Source organism: Monodelphis domestica, chromosome 7 (assembly GCF_027887165.1).
Source record: "Monodelphis domestica isolate mMonDom1 chromosome 7, mMonDom1.pri, whole genome shotgun sequence".
Lineage (NCBI taxonomy): Eukaryota > Metazoa > Chordata > Mammalia > Didelphimorphia > Didelphidae > Monodelphis > Monodelphis domestica.
Window position 1 is genome coordinate 1,155,700 of NC_077233.1, and position 21,902 is coordinate 1,177,601.

Below are 21,902 nucleotides of genomic sequence, written 5' to 3' on the forward strand. Positions count from 1 at the left end.
GCAGTCTAGCCAGGTGTGAGAGGAACTGAAGTCTGCTTGCCCCATCCCTTCTCTGTCCCCATGCTGCCTTCGTGGTCTTATGGGACCAACTATGGTCTAACCTTCCTATTGTTTCCCAGTTATGAGGCCCTGCTTCCAGGAATGGACACCTGTACCCTAGGCAATGGAGCAGGAATCTGCATCAGTACACATTCACAATACTGAAAAACAGACATTCCAAGAGATTAGTAAAAACTGAAACTGGGTGTGTGGATATGGGGGTGGGGGAGCACTTCCTAGTTCACTATATAACCAGAAATGGGGCCCACACTGAGGACCCACCTCCAGCCCTCTAGGCCTCCATTGACTCCACAACTGAATAGGGAAAAGAGAAGCAGGATGAGAGGGGTGAGGACCAGACCACAGTCCAAATGACTTTGAGAAATCAAACAGTGTCATAGATCATGAAGCCTGACCTACTTCGAGGGTCCTTGGTGACACATTCCCCCACCCGCAATGACTCCTAAACTCAATACAAGAAGACTCTGTCCAATGATGAAGGTCAGAGTCCATCTCTGACTGCCCATTCTATGGGCTCCTTGCCCATGCCCACCAGGGATTATGCCCCATATATCAAAAGAGAAAGTGAAGAGTTTTAGCCAAGGATGGGAAGCTCATTAAAGCTTTCAAACCATGGCCAGGATGGGGGAGGAGTTGGGGGGGGGCATCAATATTGCAGACCTGCTGTAATCTCATTACTAGCCTGATTTGACCAATTTGGCACTTCAACAAGCACATGTACACATGCACACACGTGTACACTTGAGGCTGCACCCACAAAGTTTTCTCTTTCATCTTACCCATACCAAGGAACATCAGTGCTTTAGGAGAAAGACAATGAAAGGAAATTGTTCTGGTTTGGATTTTTTGGTGGGTGTGTTTATAAGTAAAACCAAGGTTATTTTGGACTCTTTGTATGATGTCAATCCAAGACCCTCTTGGCTAATGTAGACAGAACTCCAGTGTTGGCATCTTGAGACCAATAAGAGAGTGGTTATATGCACTGATATATATATATATATATATATATATATATATATATATATATATATAGAGAGAGAGAGAGAGAGAGAGAGAGAGAGAGAGAGAGAGAGAGTTTGCTTCTGTTGCATATGGGCTGGATCCCAGGGAAAGAGAATTCTCAAGTTTTTAGGGATGTGTGGCAGGAAGTGTATTGAGGTAGAAAGGAGCTGGGTCACACCCATTTACTGGCTTCAGAGGAAGATGGATTATGAACTAGCTGATATGACGGGCTTGAACTCCATGTGAGAAACCAACTGATGGACTTGCTACATTATTCATTAATTCTCTAACACACTAATCTTCACTGCCATACACTTCCCCTTTTGTTATCATCTGTGTTCTCCAGCTTCAGGGACATTTTTTTAATGGTTCAGTTAAATCCTCTCATTAATTTGTTCACACTTTGCTTTGCAGAGAGAGTGGTGGGGGGCGGATTCCGTGGCATTTGGATTTCCTCAAGGTGCTCATTAGGACTAGAAATTCATTTGACTCTTGGAATTAACTATAATAATTGGGAGACTCCAATGGGGTTTGACTTTGTCACTTGGAAGAAAGTCAAACATCCTACAGGGGTATGACTGCTAGTGGGCATCAATACCAGGGCTTGTCATATGGGTGTCCAGCTGGAGTACACCTGCTGTCAGGCCCTTCAAAGGAGCCTATGGGTCACACCAGTAATAGGAGAGGGAAATGTCAAGGACAGGGGTGAAATGGATGACCTCAAGTTCTTAGAAGAGGAGGAGATCCCAAAGGCAGCTTCAATCCTTTGTCATCCAGTGAGAAATCATTATCTCCATCTCCTGATGACCCTGAGGTTGAGAAAGGAGTCCCCCAAAAACACTTATTTAGTGCTAACAATATGCCAGGCACTATTCGACACATGGCAGATCTAGAGGAGGGCTTCTGTCTTTAAGTTGGGCATTTTAATAAAATGTTAATAAAAATGAGGGAGAGGGGAGATACAATTATGTATTTACAGGAGATAGATCTCATAAATGGGTGTGAAGCACCATCAGTGAGTGGGGTGGAGCAGAAAGACCTGTAGAAAGCAGGAGAAGAGAAAGGCATTTGGTTATCTCTTGTGCAGCTCTAAGATTATGAGGGTTTGGGGAAGAAGGAGAGAGACAGAGGGAGGACAAAGCTGAAAGGGAAAGGGGGATCTAGGCTACCATTTCAGTGACCATCTCCCCAAAGACAAACAAATAGACAATGATGCCCATTTATCGCTTTCCAGGGAATCCAGAGGCCTGAGGAGATGAGGTCAGTGGCATATCTCCAACTCCAGCCAACACATTTCCCAGTAAGAAGCCCAGTATAGAATCAGCCTTGGGCAGGGCAAGTGGTTAATCAGCATACAGTGTGAATGGCACCCTTCTCCTGCTGAAGAATACAATAAGCAGTCCCTAATGTCACTGGATGCTTAATGGCACAAGTCTTCTCTAAAGTCTAGCATCCACTAATCAGCTCTGTATCTTTCTCACTCCTGACCCATTTGCTAAAATAGTTGGCTGGTTAGCTATAGGGGAAGTTTTTCCATCTTCCTCTATGGCCACTTGGGCCTCTGGATTATGGACTATCTCTTCTTGATTGGGAGGGCCATGTTTCTTTCCTCCTCCTCCTCCTCCTCTGCAGAAGAGGCTAATTCCCAAGCAGAGATAAGAAATGGGAGGAAGAGTCTTTTGGCAAGTGCTTATGGGGAGCCCTGCAAAATAAGATGACCAAGGATCCTATGGATTGATGATTCTTGCTTTCTTCAGACCCAATTCTTTTTTCAATTCTCCAAGGAGAACTGGGTGTGACTGGGGGCTAGAAGGACAGGGGAAAGAGAGCCAACTTTCTATTTAGGTACCATTTCTTCATTACTAGTGAGAATGCCAAGATAGATGCAATTCAATCCCTTTGGCATTGGGTCTACACTGATCACTGGACAAAGAACCATTTTCAGAGACCAACCATCTAATGGCCTTGTCACTCAACATATTTGGTCCCTGTGACTATCATTGCAGAAAGGGCCAAGGAGAAATGCAGGTCACTTTGTTCCCTGGGATGCCATGATTAGAGTAACTGTCCACAATGGCCAACCAACTGGTGAGGACATACTTTGTAGAGAGCAAGGAAGGGCCTCAGAAAGCAGAATCATGACCCAGAGCCTTTGAGACTTCAGAGTTAGTTCCATCTAACAATGGAACAGCAGAGAACTTTTCAAAGGCTCTTTTAACTCTGGGAGGGGGGAATATGCACATCTGTCGGTATTCTGGGCCTCCTGGCATCTGGCTCCAAATCTCCTTTCTGGACGAATTCCATTATCACTCAACATCACACTACCTAGATACCTGCCAAATTGAACTGATCATTCTTCTATCCCCTCCTGGTTCTTCCATCTTCATTTCTTTTCTCCTGTGTTCACTCATCACTGGAACTGAAGCCTCTTCTCTTTCCAAGCAAAGTCAGGGCTCCTCCCCAAAAGACCTTCCCTAAATTATTCCACAAACTCAGCTCTTCTTCTGGGTGCTTTCCTTACTGACACTTCCCACGTATTAACCCTTCCTGTTCAGCACCTCACCTCCTCTACTAAGCTGCAGGTTCTTTTTTAAAAATTTTTAATTGTATTTAGTTAATTTAGAACATTATTCCTTGGTTACAAGAATTATATTCTTTCCCTCCCTGCCCTCCCCCCACCCTTCCCATAGCGAAGCGCAATTACACTGGGTATTACATGTGTCCTTGATCAGAACCTATTTCCATGTTGTTGATGTTTGCACTAGAATGTTCTTTTAGTCTACATGCCCAGCCATATCTCCTCGACCCATGTAGTCAAGTAGTTGCTTTTCTTCTATGTTTCTACTCCCACAGTTTTTTCTCTGAATGTGGATAGTGTTCTTTCTCACAGATCCCTCCAGGTTGTTCAGGATCACTGCATTGCTGCTAGTAGAGAAGTCCATTACATTCGATTGTACCACAGTGTAGCAGTATCTGTGTATAATGTTTTCCTGGTTCTGCTCCTTTCACTCTGCATCAATTCCTGGAGGTCATTCCAGTTCACATGGAATCCCTCCAGTTCATCATTCCTTTGAGCACAATAGTATTCCATCACCAACATGTACTACAATTTGTTCAGTCATTCCCCAATTGAAGGGCATCCCCTCATTGTCCAATTTTTTGCCACCACAAAGTGCACAGCTATGAATATTCTTATACATGGCTTTTTCCTTATAATCTCTTTAGGTACAAACCCATCAGTGCCTTGGCTGGATCAAAGGGCAGACAGTCTTTTATCACCCTTTGGGCATAGTTCCAAATTGCCCTCCAGAATGGTTGGATCAGTTCACAACTCCACCAGCAGTGAATTAATGTCCCAAGTTTGTCACATCCCCTCCAACATTCATTACTTTCCTTTGCTGTCATGTTAGTCAATCTGCTAGGTGTGGAGTGATACCCAAGAGTTGTTTTTATTTGCATCTCTCTGATTATAAGAGATTTAGAACACTTTTTATGTGCTTATTAATAGTTTTGATTTCTTTAATTGAAAATTTCCTATTCATGTCCCTTGCCCATTTATCAATTGGAGAATGGCTTGATTTTTTGTACAATTGGTTTAGCTCTTTATAAATGTGAGTAATTAGACCTTTGTCAGAGGTTTTTGTAATGAAAATTATTTCCCAATTGATTGCTTCCCTTTTAATATTGGTTGCATTGCTTTTGTTTATACAAAACCTTTTTAATTTGATGTAATCAAAATTATTGATTTTATATTTTGTGGTTTTTTTTCTAATTCTTGCTTGGTCTTAAAATCTTTACTTTCCCAAAGTTCTGATATGTATACTATTCTGTGTTCACATAATTTACTTATACTTTCCTTCTTTACATTCAAGTCATTCACCCATTCTGAGTTTATCTTGGTGTAGGGTGTGAGGTGTTGATCCAAACCTACTCTCTCCCATACTGTCTTCCAATTTTCCCAGCAGTTTTTTTTTTTATCAAATATTGGATTTTATTCCCAAAAGCTGGAATCGTTGGGCTTATCATAGACTGTCCTGCTGAGGTCACTTATCCCAAGTCTATTCCACTGATCCTCCTTTCTGTCTCTTAGCCAGCACCATATTGTTTTGATGACCACTGCTTTGAGATCTGTGCCTGCAAGGCCACCTTCCTTCACATTGTTTTTCATTATTTCCCTAGATACCCTTGATCTTTTGTTCTTCCAACTGAACATTGTTATGTTTTTTTTCTAATTCAGTAAAAAAGTTTTTTGGTAATTCAATCGGTATGACACTAAATAAGTAAATTAATTTGGGTAGGATTGTCATTTTTATTATATTGACTCATCCTACCCATGAGCAATCACTGTTTTTCCAATTGTTTAGATCTAGTTTTAATTGTGTGGAGAGTGTTTTGTAGTTGTGCTCATATAGTTCCTGTGTTTGTCTCAGCAGATAGATTCCAAAGTATTTTATATTGTCTAGGGTGATTTTACATGGAATTTCTCTTTCTGATTCTTGCTGCTGAGATGTGTTGGAGATAATAGAAGTGCTGATGACTTACGTGGGTTTATTTTGTATCCTGCAACTTTACTAAAGTTTTTTATTATTTTGACTAGCTTTTTGGTTGATTCTTTAGGATTCTTTAAGTAAACCATCATATCATCCACAAAGAGTGATAGCTTGGTCTCCTCATTGCCAATTTTAATACCTTCAATTTCTTTTTCTTCTCTAATTGCTACTGCTAGTGTTTCTAGTACAATGTTAAATAATAGAGGTGATAATGGGCATCCTTGTTTCACTCCTGGTCTTATTGGGAAGGCTTCTAGTTTATCCCCATTGCAGATGATGTTTGCTGATGGTTTTAGATATATACTATTTATTATTTTTAGGAAAGGCCCTTCTATTCCTATACTTTCTAATGTTTTCAATAGGAATGAGTGTTGTATTTTGTCAAAGACTTTTTTTGCATCTATTGAGATAATCATGTGATTTTTGTTGGTTTGCTTGTTAATATGGTCAATTATGTGGATGGTTTTCCTAATATTGAACCATCCTTGCATTCCTGGTATAAATCCTACCTGGTTATAATGAATAACCCTCATGGTCACTTGCTGGAGTCTTTTTGCTAGTAACCTATTAAAATTTTTTACATCTATGTTCATTAAGGAGATTGGTCTGTAGTTTTCTTTTTCTGTTTTTGACCTGCCTGGCTTTGGAATCAGCATGATATTTGTGTTGTAAAAAGAATTTGGTAGAACTCCTTCTTTGCTTATTCTGTCAAATAGTTTGTATGATATTGGTATTAATTGTTCTTTGAATGTTTGATAGAATTCATTTGTGAATCCATCTGGTCCTGAGGATTTTTTCTTAGGGAGTTCTTTATGGTTTCTTCAATTTCTTTTTCTGATATGGGGTTGCTTAGGTAATTTATTTCTTCCTCTGTTAGTCTAGGCAATTTATATTTTTGTAAATATTCATCCATATCACCTAGATTGCCATATTTATTGCCAGATAATTGGGCATAATAAATTTTAATGATTGCCTTAATTTCCTCTTCATTAGAGGTGAGGTCTCCCTTTTCGTGTTGGATACTGTCAATTTGGTTTTCTTCTTTCCTTTTTTAAAATTAGATTGACCAGTACTTTGTCTATTTTATTTGTTTTTTCAAAGTACCAGCTTCTAGTCTTATTTATTAAATCAATAGCTTTTTTACTTTTAATTTTATTAATTTCTCCTTTGATTTTTAGGGTCTCTAATTTAGTCCTCATTTGAGGATTTATAATTTGTTCACTTTCTAGTTTTTTTTTAATTTGCATGCCCAATTCATTGACCTCTGCCCTCTCTAATTTGTTAATATATGAATGCAAGGATATAAATTTCCCCCTGAGTACTGCTTTGGCTTCATGCCATAGATTTTGAAAGGATGTCTTATCATTGTCATTTCCTTCAATGAAATTATTGTTTCTATGATTTGTTCTTTTACTAACTGATTCTGGAGAATCATATCGTTTAATTTCCAATTAATTTTTTATTTACCTCTCCATGTACCCTTACTAATTATTATTTTCATTGCATTGTGAACTGAAAAGGTTGCATTTATTATTTCTGCTCTTTTGCACTTGTTTGCAATGTTTTTTATGCCCTAATACATGGTCAATTTCTGTGACTGTATCATGTGCTGCTGAAAAGAAGGTCTATTCCTTTTTGTCCCCATTTATTTTTCTCCACATATCTACTAACTCTAATTTTTCTCAGATTTCATTCACTTCTTCTTTCTTATTTATTTTTTTGGTTTGATTTATCTATTTCAGATAGAGGAAGGTTCAGGTATTCCATTAGTATAGTTTTTCTATCTATTTCATCCTTGAGCTCCACTAGTTTGTCCTTTAGAAATTTGGATTCTATGCCATTTGGTGTATACATATTGAGTAATGATATTTCCTCATTGTCTATATTGCCTTTTATCAGGATGTAATTGCTTTCCCTATCTCTTTTAACTAGATCTATTTTTACTTTGGCTTTTTCAGATATCATGATTGTGACTCCTGCCTTCTTTTTATCAGTTGATGCCCAATAGATTTGACTCCATCCTCTTACTTTCACCCTATGCGTATCTATCTTCCTCATGTTTGTTTCTTGTAGATAGCATATGGTGGTATTGGTTTATAATCCACTCTGCTATTTGCTTGCGTTTTATGGGTGAGATCATCCCATTCACATTCAGAGTTATGATTACTAGCTGTGTATTTCCCAGCATTTTGATTTCCACTCCTAGTCTTGTCCTTTCTTGTTTCATTATTTCCTTCTACACCAGCGTTTTGTTTTTAATTGGTCCCCCTAATTCCCACCATTATTTTACTTTACTTTCTACCCTCCCTTCTTATTCCCCTCTTATTTTCTTTACAGTCTTCTAAAACTACCCCCCTTTCCCTCCCTTGTATTGCTTCCCTCCCCACCAGTTCATTTGTTATCATTCTATTTCCCTATAGGGCACAAATCAATTCTCTGCCCCAATGAATGTGATTGTTCTTCCCTTTTTGGGTCAATTTCAATGCATGTAAGAATTGAGTATTTCCTATCTCCAACCTCTTTATCCTTCCAGTGTATTGATGTTCTCCCCCTTCCCACCATGTGCTTCTTTGTGACATACAAATTTACCCCATTTTGTTTCTTTTCCCATTCTCTTAGTATTGACCTCTTTTTAAACTCTAGTTATATATGTATATAAATACATATATATTTATGCATACATATATGTATATACATATTTATTTCTTGGCATTTCATCCAATACAATTTGTCACTGTTCCCTCTAAGTATAATTCTTCTAGCTACCCAGGTGAAAATAACAATTTTTAAGAGTTACCAATATCCTCTTTTCTTGTAGGGATACATATCATTTTAACTTATTGGGTCCCTTAAAAAAAGCTGTTGTTTTTGTTTTGTTTTTCTTTTCCCCCCTTTCCTAATTACCTTTTGATGATTCTCTTGAGCTCTGTGTTTGGGCATCAAATTTTCGATTCATGGCTGGTCTTTTCTTTATGAATGCTTGGAATTCTTCTATTTTATTAAATGACCATACTTTCCCCTGTAAGAATATAGTCAGTTTTGCTGGGTAGTTGATTCTTGGTTGTAGACCTAGTTCCTTTGCTTTCTGGAATATCATATTCCATGCCTTTCAGTCCTTCAGTGTAGATACAGCCAGATGCTGTGTTATCTTCACTGTGCTTCCATGGTACCTGAATGACTTCTTCTTTGCAGCTTGTAATATTTTTTCCTTGGTCTGGTAGTTCTTGAATTTGGCTATAACATTCCTGGGTGTTGTCAGTTGGGGATTAAGTACAGGAGGCGAACTGTGGATTCTTTCAATCTCCACTTTTCCCTCTTGTTCTAGAATATCTGGGCAATTTTCTTGGATAATTTCCTGTAGTATGATGTCCAGGCTTTTTCTTTTGTCATGGTCTTCTGGTAGACCAATGATTCTTAAGTTGTCCCTCCTGGAACAATTTTCTAAATCTTCCATTTTGTGAATGAGGTGTTTCATATTTTCCTCAATTTTTTTCATTCTTTTGATTTTGTTTTATAGTTTCCTGTTGCCTTGTGAAGTATCTTGCTTCTAATTGTTGTATTCTGGTTTTTAAAGACTGGATTTCATCCCTGGCTTTTTGTTCATCTTCCTTCTCGTCTGATTTTCTTTGGAAGTCATCCTTTTATCTTTTTTGCCTCATCTCTCATCTTCTTTACCTCATTTTCAAGCTGATTAATTTTGGCTTTCAAGACACTATTTTCTCATTTTAGTTCAAGTGACTCTTTTTCCAGATGACTTATCTTGCTTTTTAAGTTCTTTTCCCAGTTGTCTTCAGCCTCTCTTAATTGTGTTTTGAGTTATTCCAAAGCCTGTGTCCAATTCGCTGAAGTTTCTGTGTTTTTGTTTTGTATTCCTTGATCCTCCTCTGTTACATTTGCTCTTTGTCCATTGCCTGGATAGAAGCTGTCTATTGTAATTTCTATTTTCATTTTCTGTTGTTTGCTCATATTTTCCCCTTCTTTCCCCCCTGCAGTTGCTTGCACTCTTGCTCCTCTCATTATGCACTGGACCTGTGGGTTTGGACTTTTCTGTCAGCCTTCACCTTTGGAGCTTAGCAAGGCACTCAGAGCAGTCTGTGGGGGAGGGGTATTGGAGCTTGAGTTTCCCTGCCCTCTGAAAGCTTGATAAGATTAAGCCCAGCTGAGTTGAACTTGTAGTGCTGGATGTTCCCTGAGGCCAAAATCTGGGGAGGGGGGGATATGGAGTATCTCCACTGATGCAACTAGGCTGCCTCCTCTGTGCTTCTCCTTGAGCTGCCTCCCAACCACCCATGTTTAGAGCCCTGAGCCTAGAACAGTTTTGCCTACAATGTACTCCCTCCAGACTAGCACCCTTGCCTGCCCAGAGACTCTGGCCTGCTGGAGGCTCAGTACTGGGGGGAAGGGGGGACCTGGGACCTTCCTTCTTCCTTCCCCTTCAACTCGAGTGTTCTTGAATTCAGGCTTTTGGGGAGCATTTTTTGTTAAGTTGAGTCCAGCAGGAGACTTCCTTAGCTCTGTCCTGTTGTTATATTTGGTTTTCACTCCCCTGGGAACATTTGGTTTTTAATTGGTAAGGAAGGGTTTTCAGAGGTCTGAACTTTCATTGCCTCTATGCTGCCATCTTGGCTTCACCCCTCCAAGCTGCAGGTTCTTTGAGGGGAGGGCTTCAATGATGTTTCATATTTGAGTAGCAAGAGTTGGACTTGAGCCCAATCCCATGGAATTTGGAACCTGGGACCAGCAACTTTCAGGGAAATGTGCAGCTCAGAGAAGGGATGAGGTCTCAGAGCTTGGAAGTTCCCTTGGCCTCTCCCTGGTGAAAAGTGAAGTGAAAATAAGGTCTGGCCACTAGGTGAACATGAAAGGTTCAATCAACAACCTTTGAGGGAGCAGACCTGATCTTTGGCTCTCTTTGACCCCATCATCCAAGCAAGCCAGGAATACTCCATCCCTCCATCCAGGCATGGGAAAGAGGTGAGGGTCCTTCCCAAATCTGGATAGACAAATAAATCACATGGGTCAGCTTGACATGGCACCTGCCTCAAGCCTGAGTCTGGCTGTTTGTCTGGTTCATATTCTTATTGGAAGAAAAAAAACATTTCTAGGGAGGTAGCTAGGTACCTCCCTGCATAGAGAGCCAAGCCCAGAGGCAGGAGGTCCTGGATTCAAATCTGGCCTCATGCTTCCTAGCTATGTGACTCTGGACAACCAACATTGTTTACCCTTACCACTCTTTTGCCTTAGAACCATATTGATTCTAAGTAAGAGTTTAAAGATAAATTAAATAAAAATATATTTCTTGTGGCTTTGCAGTTTGCAAGGTTATTTATATGTGTTTTCTAACTGAATGCTCCCCGTAAGAGTCAAGTACTATTTTTGTCCCCATTTTATGGATAACTTGGGTGACTTGACTAGGTTAAGTGTCCAAGGGAGCATTCGAATTTGGGTCTTCCTGACTCCAAAGCCAACACTTTCTGTGGCACAACCTAGCAGCCTAGGTGACAGAAGAGTGATGCTGAGGTCTGCCTATTCAGTCCTTTGAGTCTGGGAGATGGAGAGCAACTGAGTCCCTTCACTGGAGCTGGACAGGGCAGGATGAATGTTCTCCAACCATTGGAGAACTTCCTTGGAGAAGGAGGAAGAGCCTGAGTCCTGACCTGGCTCGAACCAAAGTCATGGAGCAGTGAGTCAATCAAAGCAGACCTGTGCCCAGTCCTATGCCAAGCACCAAGGATGCCAGAACCAGGAGAATACAGTCCGTGCCCTCCAGGAAGGGTGATGCCATACAGACAGGCTGTGACAAAATCAGATGGGGATGATGGATAGAAGGCAGGCCCTGGAACGAAGGGGAGTCCATGAAAGGCTCCCACAGAAAGCAGGGTTTTACTGGGGCTTGGAGGAAGTCAGGGAAGCAGGGAGGTGCAGATGAGGAGGGAGGGAGGGAGGTCCCACTATGGCAGAGAGTCAGGAAGTGAAGAGTCTAGTGTGGAACAGCCAAGAGGCCAGTTCATGGGGCATCAGGGAGAGGACACAGCAGGGTGCTGGGGAAGGGGAAGGTGTGAGGAGACTGGGAAGGCTGCCCTGGTAGTCTGGGCTCCCAGTTCTGGCCAGGGTGATAAAGCTGTCAGATCTGACTGAGGAGGATCTGACCAGAGGCAAATGACATGGAGAGAGTGAGTAATGCAGCAAGGCTTTATTGTGGGAAGGGAGTGAGGGGGGAGCTGACCAGGGGCTGGGGGGCTGGGATGAGGTCACCTGACCGTTGGCTTCAGTCCCTGGGATGGCCCTGAGGGGGTGGGAAGTGCTCCTCCCTATGGGCACTGGGGCAGGAGGCCATTTGTCTGGGTCTGACAGCAAAGTCCTGATGTTCTGCCAGGTCTGCCTGGGGCTCTGTCCCACGCTTTGGACTGGTGCTGGGCTGGGACGGGGAAGGGGGAAGGGAGCTCTGGAGGTGCCAAGATGGTGGCGGCTGCTTTGGGTTGTGTTGCTGCCCCGCCAGGATGACCCACCTCCTCTTCCTTCTGCTCTCTAATGACCCCTGAAGGTGGTCACTCCTTTGAGCCAGGCTGATCCTGCTTAGGGGCCTCCTTCTGAGATGAGGTCCAACTACAACCCGGGGGGCTGTGTGGCCAGTGCAGCCCTGGACAGGGCTTGTGACAGGATGCAGGAGGCTCTTCTAGTTGGCTTCGGGAGTGGTAGGGAGCCATGGAAGTTGACTGAGCAAAGGGCGTATGGTCAGACCTGCCCTTTTGGAAGGCTGATTCAACTGCTGAGAGGAAGATGGCCGGGAATGGAGCCTCGACCTGGAACCAAAACCAGAGCCAGAAATAGTCCAGGCACCTGGTGATGAGAACCTGCAGCAAGAATGCGAGCGCTGCCCAACAATGCATCTCCCTCTTTTAATTATGGGAGAGGGACGATCAGTGCTGGTTAAAAGGGGGGCTGCTGTGCCTTATGGACATGATCCCCTTTGATCCTAACCCTAGCCCTAAATTCCTCTCTTTTCTCTTTCTTTTTCTGGGGGTGGAGCTCAAGCAGAGGCCTCTTTGGAAGCCTGTAGCCTCCTCCTGGCCTCCTGGCCTCCCCACAGGACTCCACCCTCTGGGCAAGTGTATTCTTCTCTTTGGGCTCATCAGAGAAGTCACGGTATAGGCAGAGACCTAGGAAGGAAGGAAAAGGTCTCCAGCCATTGCCCAAGGGCAGGGGCTTGCTGCAGAAGCCCAGCCAGGTGCAGGCTGGGGAGAGGAGAAGAGAAAACCCCACCAGATGGAAAGTGGGGTGCTGGGCAGAGGAGGAGCTCAACTGGGCCAGCTGGCAGGCTGCCAGGCAGTGATCCCCTCTGGGCCAGTGCAATGGAGAAGGCAGCTTGGGGAGCCCCAGGCCAGTCAGCATCCCAGAAGTCCACAGGCTTGGGCCATTGAATAGATCCAAGTCAGATGAGGCAGTAGAGCATGAGCATGGGCAGCAAAGTGGAGAGCCACACCATGGCTGTCCTCACTCCCTTAAGCTGGGTCTCTCTGGAGTCCAAGGGACTGCCTGCAGGCAGGGGAGGCTCGGAGGCAAGGGGAGGAGCCCTGAGGAGGGCCCTGGGTAGCAGGGTGGGCCCAGGAGCAGCCAGCCAGGCAGCCCAAGTCCGGACCAGACGAAGAAGGCACGGCCCTCGGGCTCCTGACTCCTTGGCCGGCTCAGGGCAGGCAGGCACACAATTCAAGCTCTCTCCACTCCCCACTGGAGGAATCCCTGCTGCCATGAACAGTGGAACCAAAGCTGGCTCCCGTGGCCTCCCCTGCACACCGGCTGCCCCCCAGCCCTCATCCTCTCCCCTACTTAGTTCCACACCCTCCCTAGTTCACAGCTTGGCCTGTGAACGCGGGGGCTCTGGGTAGGGATGCTCAGCAGGCCCAGACGCCCCTGCTAGGGAAACAATTTCAGCCTCCTTGTTGGAAGCCGGACCAATAAGCCAAGTACATGCGGCCATTCTTGTTCCTCCCGCCTGCCTCAGGACGTGCTCTCTTGTGAGAGCAGCGGAAGGTCCCCGTGAGATTCTCTTTTGTAAGCAAGAGACGCGCTTCCCCAGGAGCAGGTGCACAGACTGGAACTTGGGGCAATTCAGGAGGCAACCCTAAGCCAAGAAAGCCTCCTTCTCTGGCTCTGAGCCAAGGCCCCAAGGCTCGGACGGAGGATGGAGGAGAGGCAAGCCTCAGGACTGCTTAGCCCCTGGCCACGGGAGTTGCCTTTCCCAAGTTCACCCCCAACTCTCCATGGCGCCCTCATCACTGACTCAGACGCTGCCGCCATCACTCGTGCCGATGGCTGGGCTCTGCCCTGTGCTCAGAGAAGTGGCAAAGAAAGACAAGAGTCCAACCGGAATGTAAGGTCCAGAAAGGCTCCCGCGACTTTTAAGACACGCACAGCATCGGTCTGGAAGCAAAACGCAAAGGTCAACATTGACAATAATTCTTTGAGCCGATCTCAAGAGGCCATCGGAAGTCCTGCTCAACTGGCATGGCCTGCGAGGGCTCAAGGCAGCAGTAATCGCACAGGCCGGTGCCAGCGGGCATTTGTTTCTATTTCAGTCCCACCGAATATGGAGAAGGGCCAAAGGAACTGGCTTGCTAATTCACTGAGGAGAACATCTCATAGACATAAGACAGGGATCGTTTTTGTCAGAGGCACCCGAGCTGAGTTTCAACAACAAAGGAGAGAGCTCATTTTCATCCTCATTAAATAAAATGTAATTAGTGAAATCCTGAAGACGGGAGAGAGGATGCCCAAAGCATGAATGAACAAGGATACCATCTACAGGATCTCCAAGGAGTGCTGGTCCAACCTCCAGGTGGTCAAAGACCTCCAGGAATTGGAAGCCCCCTGAATCCTGGCGTGGCCCTGTCAACTCCTATATAGCTCTAAAAGGGGGAAGTTTTCCTTGTACAATACCAAAATCTGGCTCTCTAACTTCCACCCATTCCTGGAACCCCTCCCCCTCCCAAGTGTTAAGATTAAAATTTGGGGGAAACTGAGGCAGGTAGAAATTTGTTTCTCTCTGCAAGGAGTATTATATTTTTAGAGGTTTATTTAAGATTAAGAATTTAAGAATATACAAGTAAGAAAAGCACGTGTCTAGGCCAGAGAGAGGCCTAGACAATCTCACCTACATCATGAAAGACCCGTCTGCTTGCAAGCGGAAACAGGAAAGAAAAGAACGCCCAGAAGCCTTTCCAATCAGGTTAAATACCCCAGATCTCAGCCCAGGTGAGAATTCAGTGATATTACAAAGCATTCTGGGGATTGAAGTCCTGGATTCAAGTCTCCATTTTTACACAAGAAAAGAATGAATCAATTCTCTCTTCCATGTGACAGTCTTAACATCCTTGGTTCCACTATCCACTTCTCCTAAGACATGGTGGTCGCCATTTTCCTGTGAAAATGTTCATGTCCCCTTAATCTTCAAGAAGACCTTCCCTTGAGCTGTTATCTACACTAGCTATCATCCCATCCCTCTCCTGCCCTTTGTGGAAAGGCCAGCTACGATGGGGCCTCCCCTTCCTCTCCTGTCCCTCTTCTTAACTCTGAAGTCTGGCTTCCGACCTCATCACTAAACTGAAATGGATCTCTTGACTGCCAAATCCCGTTCTGATTTCTCATCACTCTGGAACTCTCTGCAGCCTTTGACACTGCCAGGCACCCTCTTCTCTAGGAGGTTTTCTTCCTCTGTCTTCATGAGCCTGCTCTGTCGTGGCTCCCCCTCCTGCTTGTCAGGCCATTCCTTTCTGGTCTCCCTTCTGGACCTTCCCCAGCACATGGTGGCTGACTCCACTTCTCCCTCAAGGCTCCGTCCTGGGTTCTCTTCTTTTCTCTCTCAATAGCATATCACTTGGTGACCTCATCAGTTCCCAAGAAACCAATTACTCTCTGTCCCCAGATGACTATCTCTCCTGACCCCCAGGCTCCCATTGCCAATTGCCTACTAGACACTTAGGCGTACTTGTTATCTTCAGTTCAATCTGTCCAGGCCCAAACGCATTCCTTCCCTTTCCCCTCCAGCTCTTCTCTTTTCCTAACTTTCCTATGATGTAGAGAAGGGCTGCTCATGCTAGTGCCCAGGCTCACATCCTTCCCTTCTCCCTGTTCCTCACCCCATACAAAACACAGCCATTTCCATCTTCGTGGCATTTCCCATATATTCCCCCAGACACTGTCCCCACCCTGGGATAGGCTTCCCACCTGAACTGGTGCAATAGCTTCTTCTCCTTGCCTTTAGTCTCTCTCCATTTTCCACTCAAAGTCATGAGAGAAGGTGGCTTTGTGCCCTCCACAAAATGCCAGGCCGCCATCTGGAACTTTCACCAAAGGGAAAGGAATGGGTGGATTTGGAGTGACCCCACTTGCACAAACGAAACCAGCAATGGATGGTAAAAGATGCCTAGTAAAACCCCAAAGCTACAAAACACCGAGATCCCCAAGAGAAGAGGTCACTGCATGCACAGCCTTCTGTTGCCTTTCACAGACATAAAGGAGATGCATTTCTCTGGGGAAGCCGATTAAATGGGGCACAGCACACGAGCTTTACTGTCTGTGGAACCTTTCATCTCCTACAGATGTTTCAGCTGCCTGGAGTTGTGAGTAGACCTTTCCTAGGCCAGTACCTTCTGTCAGTACTGGAACTACCATCTTGACATGGAGAGGGCATCATGGATAGAATCCTGAAGCAGGAGCAGATCCTGCCTCGGGAATGACCAGGAGGACGGGTAGATCACCTTCCCGGACCCTTGTTTGCTCCTGTCTGATGTAGGGATAAAAATAGCACCTAACAGAACTTTCTGGAGGAGGAAAGACCTAGGCAAAAAGTGCTGGGCTGCCCAGTGCTCATGAAATGACAACAAATTGTGATGTGCAAATATGATTAAGGCATTGGGAAGAGTAACAACTATGAGAAATACAGGAAAACTGCATTTGTCTTGACTGATTTAAAGAGAAGTAAGCACATCCACCAACCCCCCACCATATATGATGATTAAAATAATGTAATTAGAAAAACAAGAACAGCAGCAAATCAGAGCTGGAGCCTGTGTTAATAGAATAGCCAAGTTTGGCTCCAAGAAAGATGTGCGATTGCAAGTCATCCAGCACAAAGCTGGGAGATTGAATCTGAAACACTCTGTTGGATTGACAGCCTCAGCTGATGTGCTGTTTGGTTTGACTGGACTGGCTTTTCACCTCTTGGGGAGGAAAAGTAGAAAGGGATAGACGTGGAAAGAGAGATGATATGAAAACCAATAAACAAAAAACAAAATATACTTTTGCAAAGGATAGACACTTGTGAAAATCAAATGAAATAAAGCATGTGAAACCAGGTATTAAGAGAATGTTGATTTGTGGGGACAGAGAAGTATGAGTTTCTGCCTGTGGAACTAAGGTTATAAAACTGGCAAAAGCAGTCTGAGGGATTGGGTCCATTTACTACTACTGTAATTCTTTCTAGATTGGACCTACCAATGTAGTTCCCATTTGTTGTCACTCTCTTCTTTTTTTTCCATTTGAATAACTTTATTTAGTCAATTTAGAACATTATTCCTTGGTTACAAGAATAACATTATTTCCCTCCCCTCTGCCCAATCTTCCCGCAGCCAACACACACTTTCATTGGGTATTACTTGTGTCCTTGATCAGAACCCATTTCCATGTTGTTGTTTACACTAGGATGTTCCTTTAGAGTCTACCTCTCCACCCATATCCCCTCGACCCATGTATTCAAGCAGTTGTTTTTCTTTGGTATTTTTACTCCCGCAGTGTTTCCTCTGGATGTGGATGGTGTTCTTTCTCATAGATTGTTCAAGATCATTGCATTGCCACTATGGAGAAGTCTGTTATGTTCGCTTGTGCCACAGTGTACCAGTCTCTGTGTACAATGTTTTCCTGGTTCTGTTCCTCTCACTCTGCATCACTTCCTGGAGGTTGTTCCAGTTCACATGGAGTCCCTCCAGTTCATCATTCCTTTGAGCACAATAGTATTCCATCACCATCATATACCACAATGTGTTCAGCCACTCCCCAATTGAAGGGCATCCCCTCATTTTCCATTTTTTTCCTACCACAAAGAGTGCAGCTATGAATATTCTTGTACAAGTCCTTTTCCTTATGATCTCTTTGGGGTACAAATCCAGCAGTGCTGTGGCTGGATCAAAGGGCAGACAGTCTTTTAGCGCCCTTTGGGCATATTTCCAAATTGCCCTCCAGAATGGTTGGATCCATTCACAACTCCACCAGCAATGAATTAATGTCCCTACTTTGCCACATCCCCTCCAGCATTCATTGCTTTCCTTTGCTATCATGCTGGCCAGTCTGCTTGGTGTGAGGTGATACCTCAGAGTTGTTTTGATTTGCATTTCCCTGATTATAAGAGATTTAGAGCACTTTTTCATGTGTTTATTAATAGTTTTGATTTCTTTATCTGAAAATTGCCTATTCATGTCCCTTGCCAAATTTATCAATTGGAGAATGGCTTGATGTTTTGAACAATTGGTTTAGCTCTTTATAAATTTGAGTAACTAGACCTTTGTCAGAGGTTTTTGTAATGAAGATTGTTTCCCAATTTGTTGCTTCCCTTGTAATTTTGGATGCATTAATTTTGTTTGTACAAAAACTTTTTAATTTGATGTAATCAAAATTATTGATTTTACATTTTGTGGTTTTTTTTCTAGCTCTTGCTTGGTTTTAAAGTCTTTTCATTCCCAAAGGTCTGACATGTAGACTATTCTGTATTCGCCCAATTTGCTTATAGTTTCCTTCTTTATATTCAGGTCATTCCAGTTTATCTTGGTGTAGGGTATGAGATGTTGATCCAAACCTAATCTCTCCCATACTGTCTTCCTATTTTCCCAGCAGTTTTTATCAAAAAAGGGGTTTTGGTCCCCAAAACTGGGATCTTTGGGCTTATCATAGACTATCTTGCTGAGGTCATTTACCCTGAGTCTATTCCACTGATCCTCTTTTCTGTCTCTTAGCTAGTACCAAATTGTTTTGATAACCACTGCTTTATAGTATAGTTTGAGATCTGATACCGCAAGTCCTCGTTCCTTTGCATTTTTTTTCATGATTTCCCTGGATATCCTTGATCTTTGGTCTTCCAACTGAACATTGTTATGTTTTTTTTTTCTAATTCAGTAAAAAAGTTTTTTGGTAGTTCAATGGGTATGGCACTAAATAAGTAAATTAATTTGGGTAGGATGGTCATTTTTATTATGTTAGCTCATCCCATCCATGAGCAATCACTGTTTTTCCAATTGTTTAGATCTAGTTTTAATTGTGTGGAGAGTGTTTTGTAGTTGTATTCGTATAGTTCCTGTGTTTGTCTCGGCAGATAGATTCCTAAGTACTTTATTTTGTCTAGGGTGATTTTAAATGGAATTTCTCTTTCTAATTCTTGCTTCTGAAATGGGTTGGAGATATATAGAAATGCTGATGTGGGTTTATTTTGTATCCTGCAACTTTGCTAAAATTGTTGATTGTTTCAACCAGCTTTTTGGTTGATTCTCTAAGATTCTTTAAGAAGACCATCATATCATCTGCAAAGAGTGATAACTTGGTCTCCTCATTGCCAATTTTAATACCTTCAATTTCTTTTCTTCTCTAATTGCTACTGCTAGTGTTTCTAGTACAATGTTAAATAATAGTGGTGATAATGGGCATCCTTGTTTCACTCCTGATCTTATTGGGAAGGCTTCTAGTTTATCCCCATTGCAGATAATGTTTGCTTATGGTTTTAAATATATACTGTTTATTATTTTTAGGAAAGGCCCTTCTATTCCTATACTTTCTAGTGTTTTCAATAGGAATGGGTGTTATATTTTATCAAAGGCTTTTTCTGCATCTATTGAGATAATCATGTGATTTTTATTGTTTTGCTTGTTAATATGGTCAATTATGTGGATGGTTTTCCTAATATTGAACCATCCTTGCATTCCTGGTATAAATCCTACCTGGTTATAATGAATAATCCTTGTGATGACTTGCTGGAGTCTTTTTGCTAGTATCCTATTTAATATTTTTGCATCTATATTCATTAAGGAGATTGGTCTATAGTTTTCTTTCTCTATTTTTGACCTGCCTGGCTTTGGGATCAGTACTATGTTTGTGTTGTAAAATGAATTTGGTAGAACTCCTTCTTTGTTTATTCTGTCAAATATTTTGTATAATATTAGGATTAGTTGTTCTTTGAATGTTTGATATAATTCATTTGTGAATCCATCTGGACCTGGGGATTTTTTCTTAGGGAGTTCTTTGATGGCTTATTCAATTTCTTTTTCTGATATGGGGTTGTTTAGGTAATTTATTTCTTCCTCTGTTAGTCTAGGCAATTTATATTTTTGTAAGTATCCATCCATATCACCTAGATTGCCATATTTTTTGCTGTATAATTGGGCATAGTAGTTTTTAATGATTGCCTTAATTTCCTCTTCCTTTGAGATGAGGTTTCCCTTTTCATCTTGATGGATTGATTGGATTAATGTCCAGCAGTCAATGAGGAAGGGGTGTGGAGCCTGGACTTCCCTGAGTTCTGAAGACTTTGATGGGATTAAGTTCAGCTTTGTTGGACTGGGTGTGCTCTGAGGCCAAAACCTCCTGTAAGGCTAGAGCAAATATGGAGGATCTCTACAGCTCTGGCCAGGCTGCCAGCTCTATGTTTCCTCTCTACCTCTTTCCCTGCCATCTGTGTTCAATGCTCTGAGCTTGGCACAGCCCTGCCCTCAAGGTACACCCTCTAGACCAGCACCTTTGCCCACCCAGAAGTGCCCTCTACTGCTGGAGTCTCAGCACTCTAGGTTGTCAGGGGTGGGGGGTTGGGGAATGGGGGGAGGTGTCCTGGGACCTTCCTTCTGCTTTCCCCTTAAATCCGAGTGTTCTTGGATTCTGGTTTTTTTGGGGGGGGGGTGTTCCTTGGCTCTGTCTTGTTGTTAGGTTTGATTTTCAGTCCCCTAGGAGCATTCACTTTGTGATCAGTAGGGAAGGGTATTCAGAGGTCTGAACTTCTGTTCCTTCTAAGCCACCATCTTGACTCCAGCCCCATCACTCTCTTCTTAAGGAAAAAAGAAACTCATGTAAGAAGAATAGGAACTGTAACCCTTGAGGCTTGCTTATTGAGTTGCTCAATTTCTTTTTTGGAAGAATAATTTCTTGATATCTCTTTTCTTACTCTTTGTAACTTTTTCAAGAAACCTTCCTTGGCAGGCTTTGCCTTGTCCCCACTGTAAAATAAGAGAACCTTCTGCAAGGCCATGCACAGACTAGCTCTTGGCACACACACTTTGCAAATCAGCTAGCATGCTAGCACAACACTCACTTCCTAAGATTTCTGAATACATACTTGCTTGTTGGATTAAATTGAAGGTGTGCCATGTTGGACCAGTTAAGAGAATTATCTGTAACAGACATCCAGTTGACCAGTGTTTAAGGCTATTGAGCTTATTTAATGTTGGCTAGGGCCAATACACCCAAAAGAATAAGCATGATCCAGGAAGATGAAATGTTTGTACCCAAGCCCATCAGCACTCCCCAAACTTCTGAGGCAAGACAGAAGTGATCACTTATTAAGAATATATGGAAGAAGCAAATGTTTCTCTACCTAAGCAAGAATAGCCAGCTTCAAGTTGAACAGTTACTAGAGAAGATGATTCAGTGCTCCTTCCACAGATATGGGAGCTGATGAGACATAAAGGCCCATCAGAAAGTTGGCAGGAACACTGGAGGCAGTCTCATGTCAGTCTCCTTTTCCTTAGTCTTGGGGCCCAACTGAAACCTAGAAGAGGACGTGGATTTGTTCTGTTTGGTGACAGAAGGCAGCAGCAGAAATAGCAGGGCAAAATTATAAGGCAGCAAATTTCAGTATGATATTAGAGAAAAAGCCTACCACCCAGTTAGCATTGTCCAAAAGGAATGGCCAGGAAAGGGAGGGAGTTCTCCAATTAGAGGTCTTCGTGCTGAGGTGATGTGGCCATTTGTCAGATGTGTTATCATGCAAATTCCTTTTGTGTCTTTATGGGATGGCCTGGACACTGATTCCTTGATTCCTTGATTCCGTAACGGCATAAGGACCCCAGCAGCAGGGTGGAGGCTGGATTGGACTGGGGAGAGACATCAGGCACAGAGACCAATTAACTGAGGAATTTCAATAATCCAGAAAAGAGATGATGAGAGACTGAAACAAAGTAGTGGTTGTATGAACAGAAAGAAGAGCCAGAGGTGAGAGCGATTGTGGAGGTGGCAACTGCAAAATTTGCCAACTGATAAGGT